At 39.8% G+C, this 14,887-nt stretch overlaps 1 protein-coding gene across 2 annotated transcripts in view; it reads right to left on the bottom strand.

The window, feature by feature from the left end:
- The window catches only part of ACCS (1-aminocyclopropane-1-carboxylate synthase homolog (inactive)), a 73,835-nt gene that overhangs the window by 31,038 nt on the left and 27,910 nt on the right, over nucleotides 1-14,887 (bottom strand). The window contains exon 2 of one of the 2 annotated variants that reach the window (XM_060764427.2): nucleotides 11,817-11,916. The exons of the other annotated variant lie outside the window; for it this stretch is intronic. The gene's annotated coding sequence lies outside the window, so the exon portion shown is untranslated. The remainder of the gene's footprint in view (nucleotides 1-11,816; nucleotides 11,917-14,887) is intronic. 2 annotated transcript variants of the gene reach the window in all.

The following is a 14,887-nucleotide window of genomic DNA, read 5'->3' as shown; positions in this document are numbered from 1 at the left end:
GAAGACACTCAAGCCAAAAGGTCTTGGCATGGTCAAAACTTAGGTCTTTATTAGTTTAGATGTTGTCGTCTTGTTTTTTTAAAGAGATTTATAGATAAAAGTGATTTCAATAAAAATCAACAAATTACACAAGTTTCCCAAAAGAACAGAGGATGTGACGTCCGTAGTCAATTAATTTTTTTTAAAAACACATTGGCTAAATGATCCGCAGATTAGCTTGTGAGGTCTTCCATGTACATCAGGCATCCTCAAACTGTGGTCCAGATTTTCGGGCCTCCAACTCCCAAAACCCTAGCCAGCTTGTTCAATGGTTAGGAATTCTGGGAATTGGAGGCCCAAACAGTGGGAGTGCCGCAGTTTGAGGGTGCCTGATATAGATTTATAAACACAACACTACACGCACATTTCAAAATCAAAAACCTGCCAGTTTAGTATCAGAGTTAAACCTATCTCACGTTGGCAGAAGCCTTAAGAAGAAGACTGTGCTGTGATCCACAATGATGTTATGCAATATGCTTGCATATTATTTTCCATCCAGCCACAATTTGTTGTGGTTGTTCAAGCCCTTTTCCATATAAGAAGAACACAACACACCACATAAGCTCCAAGTAAGGAGGATATTATGTCTCATTTTGATTTATTCCTGTATTGCTTCATGAAGCACACGAGGCTGGATCTGCACTACCATATAATATAGTTTCAGAATACAGATTTAACACTATTGACCAGAATTATATGACTCTACACCAGGCATGGGCAAACTTTTTTTGGTGGGGGCCACATTGTGGGCTGGGCTGGGAGGGAAGGGTGGGGGGAGGCAGCAGTTGGCACAGGGGGGCGGACGGGGGGGGGGCGGACGGTTGGGGGGGGACGGACGGTTGGCACCTGGAGGGAGGTGTCATAATCACTCGTGCTGAGAGGAGGAGACACACCACTGCTGAGATCTCTCCAGAGAGTTCTCAGCAACCACGTGCTTCTGCCTCGGCCCTACTTTCAGCCTGGGGACATTTTATTTTATTTATTTACTGTTTTTATATTCCACTTTTCTCACCCTTGGTGGGACTCAGAGTGGTTTACAACATACTAATGGCAAAATTCAATGCCAGACGTACATATAAAAATTGATAATAACTAAACAATAACATATAACTATGAGTTAAAATCAATTAAGACCATTAAACGTAACACATAAGCAACATTTAAACATTAAAACATAACGTTAAAACACCCTAGTATAAACATTAAAATCACATTATCCAAAATCGTAAACTGTAGACATTCCAAATTATCAATTTCACATATTCCCTAATTATTTTTATGCTGCATTACTTTATTGGTCAAAGGCATGGTCCCATGCCTATGAGGGAGGAAGGGCACTGCTCTAATCTCAGTGGGAAGAGTTCCAGAGCCAAAGAGCCACCACAAAGAAGGCCCTATTTCTTGTCCACACCAACTGCACTTGTGAAGGAGGTGGGACTGAGAACAGGGCCTCCCCAGAAGATCTTAACCTCTATGATGGATACATTCAGACAGGTAAGCTGGACTGACCATCGTATCTGTATGCTGAGAGGAGGGCCAAGGCAGACGAGTGATGGGGGGAAAAGCCCAAGGGCTGCAACTGGCCCACTGACCTGTGTTTGCCCTGTCATATAATCCAGTTCAATGCAGTTAATCTGAATCCTGAAACAGGCTCAATTTAAAAATTAAGATGACCTCAATTTTTGCACAGTTGGCATTACCTGGTGCTCCAAACCCTTAGAGGTATCAATTTTACAATAGTATTTCAATGAATTCATGAATCAATAGCACACCTAGATTGAATAAATCGTTGAAGGCATGTCAAAACTGACAACCATTGCATAAATCTAGCAATGACCCCAACTAATAGGTTATTTAATGGAGTAGGTAAACACAGAAGGTTGTGTCACTCAAGGGTATGTCACTGAAGGAATGGCTATACTAAACAACAAAATATGCTTGACCATTTAGAAACAGGCCCCTACAACTTTTCCCCACACAGATAGCTTATGTAGTTACTACAGTGAAACCTCAATTTAAGAGCATCCCAACTTAAGAGTTGTGTTAAGAGCCGTTGCTCACCTCAGATTTTGCTTTGACATACAAGTAGCATTTTGAGTTAAGAGCTAGTGTGAGAGGGAGTGGTAGTGTGAGAGTACAGGGCTTTAAGGGATCAGCCTCAGTGCCTTGTACTCTTGTCCACTTTGAGAGATTGCTGTTCACTTTGTGCTTGTCCAACTTTGGCTTAGTTGATTTTGTGTGGTTTTTATTCTTGGTATGTTTGGCTTCATGAAAAGCGAGAAGAAGGGAGAGCAAGAGAAGGAAGGAGGCTAGAATGAGTGTAGTATGAAGAAAATGATGCTTCTTCTTCTTCACTTGGTGCTTCCTTGCCACAACTTTGTGCTTCTACCATTTAAAAACTGATCTTTCTTTTTTATTGTTCCACGTGAATGTGCAGGTTTTGCCTTTATTTATAAAGTACATTTTTTATGTAAAAACACGTAACAAAAAGGGGGGGGGAGAGTGAGGGGCAGAACAGATTAATAGCATTTCAATGCAAAAATTCACTTTGAGATAAGAGCAATTTGAGTTAAGAGCGCAGTCACTGAACAAATTAAATTATTTACTCAAAGTATCACTGAATCCCAAAACTACCTTTGACTGCATTTACACTATAGAATGAATGTTATTTGACATCATTTTAAGTGCTATGACTCAGTGCTATGGAATCGTGGGAGACTTCATTTTACAAGTAATTTAGCCTTCTCTTCAAGCCATGGCAGTTAAAGTGGTGTTGAACTGCATTAATTTTATAGTGTAGATCATAGGTGTTCAAACCTTTTAGGCAAAGGATCAGTTCACAGCCCCTAAGTTTCTTGGGGGGAGGGGGGGGGCAGACTATAGTTTTTTTAAAAAAAAAAAACATTAATTGATTCATAAGCACTTTGCCAATAACTTATTTGTAGTGCAATGACATAGGCCCCATCTACTTTGCCATAATACAGTTCAAAGCAGTTAATCTGGATTTTATATGGAAGGTGGAGCAAGCTTGTTCTTGCCACAACAGAATTTAGAACACAAACTAATGGATTCAAATGAAAAATAAAAAATGATTCCACAAAAATATTAAGAACTTATTCACTGTAAGAACTATTCAATGGTAGAACTAGGAAAAGTTATCGAAATCATTTCTTAAAAATGGGCCCAACTCATGTGAGTTCAATGGCAAATTTAGCAAGGCATACAAATTTTACCTGCCTGATTTTCATGTTTCAAACTGCTGTTAGATAGCTAAGCCTGTAGAAAGCTGGCAAGTGAACTGTCCTTTGGAGAAACAGTAATATCCTAAGTTTCTAGGGCTGCACATGCATTGTAGAATTGATGCACTTTGGTACCACTTTAACTACCATGGTTCAATGTTATGGAAGCATGCACACATCATAGGACCAGATCTTAAAAAGTTTCAAATCCCTGCCTTTTTTTAACTGCATCCAAATATAAACGTGTGTGTGGGGGGGGGGGGGGGGGGGGGTTAATGTGTATTTCAGGGACTGTGAAAAATTGCTACTAAGCCTATACAGATCTCTTTGTTTAGACCTGTGGTTCAAGTGTATCAATCTGGCCTTGCTGTCTTATTGAGAGAAGAGTTTGTTTTCATGTCCTGTGGGCATGTTTATATTACCATTTTGATACTAAACCAGAGTAAACATTGTATTTCCCTTGTTATGATTCAGTTTTATATATGTTTTGGTGACTTAGGCCCCTTCCACACAGCTATATAAAATCCACATTGCACCAGATTATATGGCAGTGTGGACTCAGATAACCCAGTTCAAAGCAGATATTGTGGGATTTTCTGCCTTAATATTCTGGGTTATATGGCTGTGTGGAAGGGCCCTGAGTTAACTAGTTAGGATGGAGCCCCCAGTGGCACAGTGGGTTAAACCCCTGTGCTGGCAGGACTGAAGACCAACAGGTCGCAGGTTTGAATCCAGGGAGAGGCGGATGAGCTCCCTCTATCAACTCCAGCTCCTCATGCGGGGACATGAGAGAAGCCTCCCAGAAGGATGATAAAAATATCAAATAATCCGGGCGTCCCCTGGGCAACATCCTTGCATACGGCCAATTCTCTCACACCAGAAGCGACTTGCAGAGCCCTTTGCTTCTTGTGATAGCTTCATTTTTCTCATTTGTAAAGGGCATTGTGCTCCTACATGCTGCTGAGAATAGCAGTTCTCAGAATGAAGTAGCACTCCGAGAAACCAATGGCCATTGTAGAAATAGCTTTCCAAACTGCCCTTTAGCATCTTTATTGAAATACACAATCATCTCCATCTATTATGCATGCCTACTCCATGAGGCAGAGATACAAATGCTGCCATCAGTTAATACAAATGAATCTTCTTTTCCTTCAAAATTACCTGAACCATGAGAGGACCACATTACCTTTTGAACTGAATATTTGCTATCTTTTAAAGATAACCTCCGCTACTCCCGGTGATACAGTGGGTTAAACTGCTGAGCTGCTGAACTTACTGACAGAAAGGTCAGTGGTTTGAATCCGGGGAGCGAAGTGAGCTCCTACTTTTAGCCCAAGCTTCTGCCAACCTAGCAGTTTGAAAACATGCAAATGTGAATAGATCAATAGGTACCACTCCAGCTGAAAGGTAACAGTCTTCCATGCAGTCATGCCGGCAACATGACCTTGGAGGCATCTATGGACGATGCTGGCTCTTCGGCTTAGAAGTGGAGATGAGCACCACCCCACAGAGTCGGTCACGACTAATGTCAAGGGGAAACTTTTATATTTACCTTTACTTAAAGATAACCCCTTAAATCGTTTTGGTGAACATGATGAGATGGAATGTATTAGGTCTTATACATAAAGGTATGTTCACGCCTACACATTTTTGCTATGCATCAATATGGGACAACCTCTGCATTCACATGATATGTGTTCCAGACTTTGCACAGATACGAGAAATTGCAAATTATAGTGAACCTATTTAAATTAAGCACTTTCGGCCCAATAATACCATAGGGTGACACTGGAGGACCCAGAAAATGCCCAGATAAGCCATATTTTGACAGAAGTGGATAAATATGGTCCTGTGAATACAAGGGGCATGCTGTAATTATCTGCTTAAGAGGTATGTTTCATATTCCTCTTCTTGATTTTACTTTTGACTTCTACTCTTTCTTGGCAGTCCTTAAGAAGCATTGAAAATGATGACTAGCTTGCTGCACCAAAGCTTTTTTTAAAAAATCTGCATTCAGCAAGAAAGAGATAGAAATAAATGGGCCAAAGAACTTGCTTAAACTGACATAGCTGCTCTGAAGGCTTTCCTTCAACTGCACTGCAGTATTTATGGTAGCTGGATTCTGAACTTCCTTTCTTGCAGAACCAGTACTGTTATATCTTGAGGGATAAGCAGTGCAAACACTGCTATAGGTTAAAATAAGGATGTTCTTGCTTCTCCGGAAATATTATTCTTTGTTTAGAAACATACAGGTATTTTGATTTACATTTTGAATTCCAACAACAGAAGAATCAGAGCTGAAAAAGTCAATATCGTTGTTCATCACAATCATAGTCAAATGTTTAATATAGCCTTTCAGCAATGGTTTCAATAGCCCTGAAAAATCCCTTCAGGGATGCAGTAATGCCACAAAATCCAAAATGCTGCAATCCATAGCACATTATTAAAAACTTACTCATTTTTCAGGGTATGACAGACAATGGTATTGTCCAACGTAATAGTTCGCTCTGCACTTCATTAGTAACCCAGCTTATGTTTCCTGCAAACTGCATAGCTTTGCCTATTCCCATCATTTTCCATGAAAGAATATTTTAAAAGTAAACATGGGTTTCCCATCATTTTCCACTGAAAACTATTTTAAAAGGAAATGGGTCTCACGTCACTTGTAGTTCCAGCCCCAGGGATCCAAACTGCACTGGGGTCATGGCACATGGAAGTAGTGAATATTTATATCTCGTCTCTTCTCCAGTAAAATGAATGGGGGTCTACATAAGTCACACAATTCACACAACACCAGCACAGAGTCTTTTGACTGGTAGTACTAGGAGCTATCTGCCTCGAAACACACTTGGTCTCATGATAGTTCCAATTTCAAAACAACCCGTGAGAAGAATTAACTTGCTCTTCTAAAACAAGGGTGAGAATTCTGCAACAGGCAAGCCACATGCAAGCATTTGTGGGATTAAGCATGGCCCCTGAGATTCACACCTGCCTCCCAAACTTCCTGGAAACCACTAAATAAATAAACCCCAAACATATGTACCTGTGCTTTAACAGTCCATGACATTATGCTTCAACATCTTACAACTTCAAACAAACAGACTTTCCCACAAAGGTAACTAGGTGTGATGTGATTTTCCTTCTGGTCACCCAAAATGGCAAACACAATCACATGGTATAGCCTTCTGTAGCTCCAGAAGTGGCCAAAAAGGAACGGTGTTGTCCACAATGCTCTGGTGTGTGCCTCTCCTCACTTTAAGGATCCCTATGCAGCTTCTTTTTTGGTTGGTTACTTCTTGGATTTATAATTGGATTTTGGGAAGTTTCACTTGTTATGGAAACAAGGATTGGTGATAAAGCTTCAGTGGAGAAGAGTTACCTTTTTCCCATGGTAACTCCTACAGGAGTGAATTCCCCTTTCTAGGTGTAGATTTCCTCTCACTTTCTGTTTTCTCAGGAAGTGAGATTAAATCTTTACAATCAGAATACAGACAGCAGTACAAAATCTCACATTGGCTCTAATCTCACATCATACTAAGCAAAACTCAAAAAAATAAATACAATTTTCATGGAGTTCTACTTTAAATGCAACTTGGATAGATGTTTGTCATAACATATTATCTATTTCTTCCTGTGTGTGTAAATGCTTAAGCATTTTAGAATAGAGGCAGTCGCCAAGTTATGAACAATATAGGTTTTGTAAGTTTGTTAGATATACATAAAATTACATATGGACTGACTGAAGCAATCTAGTCATATCATGGGTTGATTAAAACAACCTAGCTTATTGAAAACCCATCCTATCACTTATTTTTATGACCGCATCTTTAAAAATATGATTTATAAGTCATCTCACATCACTGGAGACACTTATCAGAACAAAATAAGATGCGGAGCCTCAGATTAGCACAACCAAGAGTAACAGTGGCATTAATCATCAGCCTAGTGGTCTACAACCACAATGACAGCATCCATACAATTTTTGTATTGATATATCTTTTCAACCAATTTCAACATAGGACAACAATCAGACTTTAAATCTGCATACTGTTGAAATACATAAGACATATATTTACCAGTTCCAGCCTTTACCATTAAAACAAGAGTGGGAGAAATCCACTGGTATGTGTGACAAGTAGTCAGAAGGCTAAACTATGAGGCAATTGAAGTCTTCCCTAATCCTCCTGCATTTGATTCTGTGAAATCAGATTCAGCTGGTTCAGCCTGAGGATGTAAGCCAAGTGCTTAGAGAGGTTTGATGGTCTCAAATTCATGACTGACCTTTGGCTATCATTGTATGAACACTGACCACCTTATCACATGGGCCAATTTGCCTGTTGATGCTGCTTCGCCCACATTTTCAGCACAGAGTCCTTCACTAGATGCACAGGCACTTCTGGTTGGGCTCCATGCCAAAAAGAAAGAGGAAGTAGAGCACGCCACCACCGCAGCATCACAGGAAGCTTCCCATGTTGCCTTGCCAGCAATGGGGGAAGCCGGGTAGCAACACTTCCCCCATGGGATGATGGGCATGGTAAGGTGGAAGCAGTGGTAAACAATGCTTTCTTCTAGTGACCTCATCAGATGGGGCATACGCTACTTGAGCCCTAGATGATCCACACTGGCTTCCATCTGACGACACTGAGGAACTTCTGGTGGGATTCCATGGATCATCTAGAGCAGAGCCAGTATATGCTGCTGCTACGTCAACATAGGAGCCTTCCTGTGTTGCACAGGAAACAATGGAGGAAGTCATGCAGTCAACACTTCCCCCGTGGGATCAGCTTCCTGTCGAGCCGGGCGATGCAGGGCATGGGGCGACAAGTTCCCCACGGCCCCTTGATGGTAATTGGATTTACCATGATGCATGTTGATTCTGGCGGTCCATGTGACAAGGAAGTAAGAAAACATGGGCTAAAAAAAATCTAGAAAAAAGCACTCCAAGTATAACAGGGCTCAAGGCCTGCTGAAATGGGTCATGTATGCTTCACACATTGCTAAACTAGGCAGACAGCTATTACTGTTACCTTTCATATGACAAAGTGCAATTATTTTGTATTTCCCCCTTAAATGTCTTTTTATAAAAGAAAAAAATGGAGAAAGTAGTGATAATACAAAGAAAGATGTCAAGAAAATCAGTCAGAATAATTCCACAACACTGTAATATGATTTTTCCCCTGGATGGAAAATGTCATTTCCTAATTGGTTCAATCATAAAAACATGGACAAGGTTTAGTAAATGGCAAACACTTTTTTGTGGGACATCCTGCAGCAAATTTTGGTATAGTTTTTCAATGACTATCTCATAGAGCGGGGGTCCTCAGACTATGGCCCGGGGGCCGGATACAGCCCCCCAAGGTCATTTACTTGGCCCTCGTTCAGGATCAACCTAAGTCTGAAATGACTTGAAAGCACACAACAACAACAATCCTTTTTCATCAGCCAAAAGCAGGCCCACACTTCCCATTGAAACACTAATAAGTTTATATTTGTTAAAATTGTTCTTCATTTTAATTATTGTATTGTTTTAAGTGTTTTTTGCACTACAAATAAGATATGTGCAGTGTGCATAGGAATTAATGTTTTTTTTTCAAATTATAATCCGGCCCTCCAACAGTTTGAGGGACTGTGACTTGGCCCTCTGTTCAAAAAGTTTGAGGACCCCTGTCATAAGAGTCTCAACCAATTCAACACAGATTGTGGCAGCCACAAAAACAAAATTTCTGGAGTATACCAACTACTTTCAAAGTAAGTACTGCACAATTAAACAGGAAATAACACTTTCAAACCAGGTACAGAACATTTTTCAAATTTTGTTATACAGTTAATCAAAGCCTCACCTGAATGCAGTTTTTCTTTCCAAACTTTCCTTCTAGCAGCATTGACTTTAACATTGCCTTTGTGCACTCATATTTGTAATCTTAATCACAAGAAATAGAACATCTGCCCCACCCACTTAAATTTTATCTATCTAGTATCCTGTATATGTAACAGGAATATGCCTGTAGCCAGTTGCTGAAAATCTGTAATGCTCCTTAGCATAATTCCTGTGATTATGCCTTTTTTTTTGGGGGGGGGGGGGTCAGTTTATTCTCCTTTCAGAACAGCTAAAGTTGGGAAGGAGAATGTATCAAAAAGAGTAGTGCAGAGTTTATACCCAAACTGCTTACATAACAGAAAGAGAGACAACTTCTCTCATAACTGGAAATTCACTGTTTCTGTCAGGCAGGCAGGCATCTGAGAAAAAGATCAATAACTAGCTCAAGTGTTCCAGCTGAAGCAATAATCACAGGGGAGGCTTGTAAGGGAATGTGGAAGCTAATATTTGTGACACAATTTGTCTTTCTGGGAAGGCCACAGTCAGGAGCTTTTTGCTGGTGCATGAACAGCATTTTACAACATTGAGACGTCTTGCAATGACTCAAATGGAATCAAAATTAGAAAGATCACAATGGGTGGTATCCAAATAACACTCCTCTGCAAACAGACAACATCCATCCTTGCAACAGGACAAAAAGTAATATTTCTCAGCTATTCCCCTCACTCCTTCCTTACTCTCCAGAGCACTTTTTGGGATTTTCTTCCTTGCCCGATCATTGGAAGGGGCCTGGGGCTTCTCCCCCAGAGATTCCCTTGATCATCCACACACTACACCCTCTAACACAGTGGTTCTCAATTTGTGGTTTCCCAGATGTTTTGGCTTTCAACTCCCAGAAATCCTAACCGCTGGTAAACAGGCTGGTTTTTCTGGGAGTTGTAGGCCAAAACACCTGTGAACCCACAGGTTGAGAACCACTGCTCTAATGGATCATTCATGGATGAAAACACTGTAACACATCTACACTGAACTGCATTAATTCTATCATGTAGAGCTAAACAAGTTGTTTTGTTCTACTTCTGGTTAAATTTGACACAAAAGAAATGGAGTCAGTGCATCATAAACTTAAAATCAACTTGCCCTCCCTCCTGAAGGGGATAGTTACCTCTTAGTAGATTGGCCTATTGATAAAACTAATTGGAAGTTGAAATCCCATTCAGAAGTTAGTCCTATTGCATTAACTAGGACTATTCCTAGTAAAGCATATATACAGCTTAATTCAACTTGGACTCAGACGTGAACACTGGAGTTGATATAGGTCCAGAAGATGTAGCCCTTTCCCCTGCTTGACTAGCGTTGATGGATAATCAGTCTGTTCATTCTGAGGATGTATGCAAGATTCATGGAGAAGCAAGAGCCACAACATGCAAAGCCTTCATCCCTTTACAGACCATATTGACTGAATGCATAAAGGAAGTGATTAATACTTTACAATTAGGCAGGTCCCAACATGCCTGAAGGAGGCTATTATAGATCCTATTAAACTGGAAAACTATAGACCAGTCTCCAACATTCTATTTTTGAACATGGTACTGAAACATATAATAGCTTCTCAGTTCCAGGGTTTCTTCCATGAGAAGGATTATTTAGATCCATTTCAATATGGACATGGTTATGGGATGGATACCACTGTTGTTGCCTCAGTGGGCAATTTATGATGGGATTTGGACATGGCCCCGCTGAACCTCTCATTGACTTTAGATACCATTAACCATAATATCCTTCTGGTTTACCTCACTGAGAATGTAGTTTGGAGGTACTTTTCTAGAGAAACTCCATTCTTTCCAGGTAGTGCATTCTCAGGAGATGGTACTCAGGGATTCCTTTTCAACTCCTTGGCAATTGACATGTGAAGTCTCTCAGTAGTGTCTCTTGTCCACTATGCTTTTTAACTTCTACATGGTTGTCCAAATTTTAGGGCTCAAGAGTTACCAGGATGCTGATGATATGAAGCTCTATTGCTCCTTTTCCATCTAAATCCAAGGAAGATAATACTGTGCCGAACTAGTGTGTGACAGCCATAATGGACTGGATTTGGACAAAAAAAGAAAACTTAATCCAGAGGACAGTCAAAAGAAATCTAGGAATAAGGATTCACCCTGGGTTAGATGTGGTCACATTCTCCCGGAAAACATGGGTACTTGTAGATTCAGAGGTGCCCAGGAATGCATTTGGACAGTTAAGGTTGTGCATCAACTGTGCCTATTTCTGGAGAAACCACATCTGGCCACAGTAACATATGCCTTTTTAACATCCTATTTGCAATTCTATGATTATGCTTTTGAAAAGTGCATGGAAACTTTAGCAGCCAGTTTGTCAACTGAGGCCAGCCTACAGAGAGCACACAACTCTGTTGTTGTTGTTTTAAAATAAATAGTACCCACTCTTCAGATAACAGTATCTATATTACGTTTTTCAGATCCAACAGCAGCACTTAACATCCTGCTCATTTTCAAAAGATAATTTAAGGTTTTCTCCTATCTGCCAAACAAATCCCCAATCTTTCAAATTCCCAGGTAGCAATTATCTATTTGAGACCATCCCTGTCGAGTTTTAAACAAAATGATCTTCTGCAATATTACATCCAGAAAGAAAGAGTGATTAGGTGTGTGCCCGCTTGCTTAGATCCAACAAGAAAACAGAACAATTCCATCACTTACTTGGCACTTGGATTAGGAAAGCACCCGGACTGCTAGAAGAGACAGCACTAGTTGACCTTATGCTTTATCCCTTTGCCAAGTCGTGTCAACATTCATCATCCTGAAAACGAAAATGAGGGAGAAAACCAGTGGTCTGGTGAAGTGTCTCTTTAAATGCTGACTAAACAGAAATGAATACAACTGGAACTTGCCAGTTGTATTCATGTATAGCCATGGGAAAATCTCAGGTGCTTGACTGATTAAATGATCAAGGTTGAATTGCTAGCTATAAATAATCAAAATTACATAAAGAAAAGTATACAGGAAATTGAGGAATTAAAAAACATGTGTGAAGGTGCAGAGCCAGTGACCTCTTCTGTGCAAAGATAATTATCCAAAAAGTAGTATGCCATCTGTCTTTCCAAGTCTATTATTTTTTCATACAAAGTTTCTATAACCACACATTTGATTTTTGCCACCCTTCAATAAACATTATATGTAGTCTTTACATACATGGCTTCATTTAAGCAGAACTTGGAAAAGTTACTGAATTGGCCCGGAGTTACCATCTAAAATGCTAACTTCCAATATTCTGAATTTAGCAAAAGCTGCTCAAAAAACTTACAATTCAACCTCTGATGCCACTGGATTTGATCTGCAAAAGCATGGGGAGCAGAGATGTCATTATATCTCTGTTAACTTCAGAGCTGTTAAAAAGCAGTGGTGAAGTGGGTAGCATACCTAAAGCAATTTTACAGCAGAACAAACAAACACAGTCATAGAAACAGATGAAGCTGCCTTATTCCATATAAGAAGATTTGCTTATCTAGCTTATCTAGTATAGTTTGCTTTAATTAGCAACAACAATATGGATTCTCCAAATATATCTCTTTCCTCACTACCTACTTGTGCAAACTGGCAATTCCAGGCACAAGATTTGGAACTCCAGTATGTGAAGGAGTTCAGAATCTGTGGATCATCCCTGCTGATCAAACATACTGATGGATCTCTTGGCAGTGTAAAGGGAAATTAAATGTGGGTAGTGGACTGGGTTCCAATTCATCATCAGTGTTGTTTCCAGTCCAGATGGTAAGAGGGATGCTGGGATGAATGTGCCAAATAGTTTGTAGTATGTTTGTTCTGATTTGAGCTTCAGACTGAAGGTGGAGTAACTGAGGTGTGTGTTTCCCAATTTTAGATGGATGTTTCAGTTCATTCAGCAGGATGATGTGGTTGCTTGGAAAAAGGAAGCCAACGATGTCTCTGTTAGACCAATGTTTGTCTTGACAGATAAGATCTGCGATGGACGTTGTAAATGCTTCTTAGAAAGAGGACTACATTCCAACCATTCTAAAAGTTGAAAATAGTATTGTTGAAGGCTAGATCCCACCTAGAACGTTATTGTCCAGTTTCTAATCTCCCTTTAAAAAGTAAGGTCTTAGTGGTGGCCATGCAACTTCAGATTTCCTTGGATTAAATGGATCACCTGGATTCCTTCAAGCATGGTTGTGAACTAGAAAGATCTACTTTGGTGGATAACTTATACTGGGACCAGGACAGGACAAATATGCCCTGTTGGTTTCGCTGTACCTTTTGGATGCTTTGAAGATTATCAACCATAATTTCTTTTTGGGTCTTTCATTGATTTGTGCCTTGGTGCTACTACTCTCAGGTAGTTCTCATCCCTTCTGGATAAATATTTCCAGAAAGTAGTGCTGGGAAATTATTGGACAGCCTCTTGGCCATTAGCTTCTGGAATCCCACAAGGCTCGGTGCTGTTTGGCACATGGAAAGCCATAAAAAGAATGCATTCAACTTGGCTTTCTTTCTAAACAAACTAGTAAGCCAAGAAAAACTAGAGAAGAGTTTCTCTTTTTTAAAAAAAATCTTAATTTTTCATTTTTCAAGAGCAAACAATTGAAAAAGAAAACAAACTACTATGTTAACATAAATCCAATTCGAAACATTAGAACTGCTAAAGACTTAGTGAGGAAGGGCAACAAAAACCCAGTCTAAGTGCTTTTACACAGCTCTGCCGATCTGCCTGACAAGAGCATCTAGCCAATTACAAAATGAACTAACATCAGGAATGCAGTGTTATCATAAAACAAATAAAGACTGTTTGAGGCTGTAACTGGAAAGGCAGCAGCAATGTCTTCATAACACAAGGAGTAATCATACATATCTGCTCTGCAAACCTATATGTGCTCGTTCCCTCCCTACTATATATGCATACATGCATGTATGCACATATCTTATATACTGCTTAATATAAGCAGTATATATATCCAAATATTTTCAGAACTATCAGAGCATGAATACATATATAATATGATGCAAAATGTGTGTGTACGTGTATATTAACACAGCAACTTTTGAATTTCATAGGGTTTTCATAGGCACGATATAATCAGAAGTCTAACACCCATCACATTTCTTTCTCACGAGCGGCAACATTTTAGACCTCAGCAGGCAAACTTTGTCCTTTCATTTTGGACCCTATGTTTGAGAAAGATATCCATATTTTGAAGAAGATTCAGAAAGCAGAAAGAGTTAAAGATTTGACAGAAAAGTTCAAGGATCTGTCAACATTTGGTCCAACATGACGAAGTCATGATAATAAAAAAACCACTGTTGTGGTATGTGCTCACAGCTTTATACAATCTTCAATAACAAATATTACTTTCATTATAATAAGTCAAATGGCTGGCTATTATCTCTTGTTTCTCACCACATCATCTAATCTCCCCTTTCTAAGTAAGGTCATAGAGCAAGTAGTGGGAAAACAATTCCGGGCTTTCTTGGATGCAATGGATTACTTGGATCTTTTCCAGTCTGGGTTCAGGCCTGGTTATGGCATTTATTCAAAGGGGGTATGTTTTCCTGTTGATCCTCCTGGATCTTTCAGTGGCATTTGATACTGTCCTATCAAATGGTAGCCTTCTGAATCATTTAGCTTATATTGGAGTCGGGGGCAATATTTTACAGTGGTTCCAGTCTTTCTTTGTTGAACATTCCCATAAGGTGGTGTTGGGTGACTGTTTTTGAGACTTTAGTCATTAGTCTATTGGGTTCCACAGGGATCAATACTG

This window comes from Anolis sagrei, chromosome 1, assembly GCF_037176765.1.
Source record: "Anolis sagrei isolate rAnoSag1 chromosome 1, rAnoSag1.mat, whole genome shotgun sequence".
Taxonomy (NCBI): Eukaryota; Metazoa; Chordata; class Lepidosauria; order Squamata; family Dactyloidae; genus Anolis; species Anolis sagrei.
The sequence above is the reverse complement of the archived record's forward strand: the minus strand, read 5'-3'. Positions and strand labels throughout refer to the sequence as shown.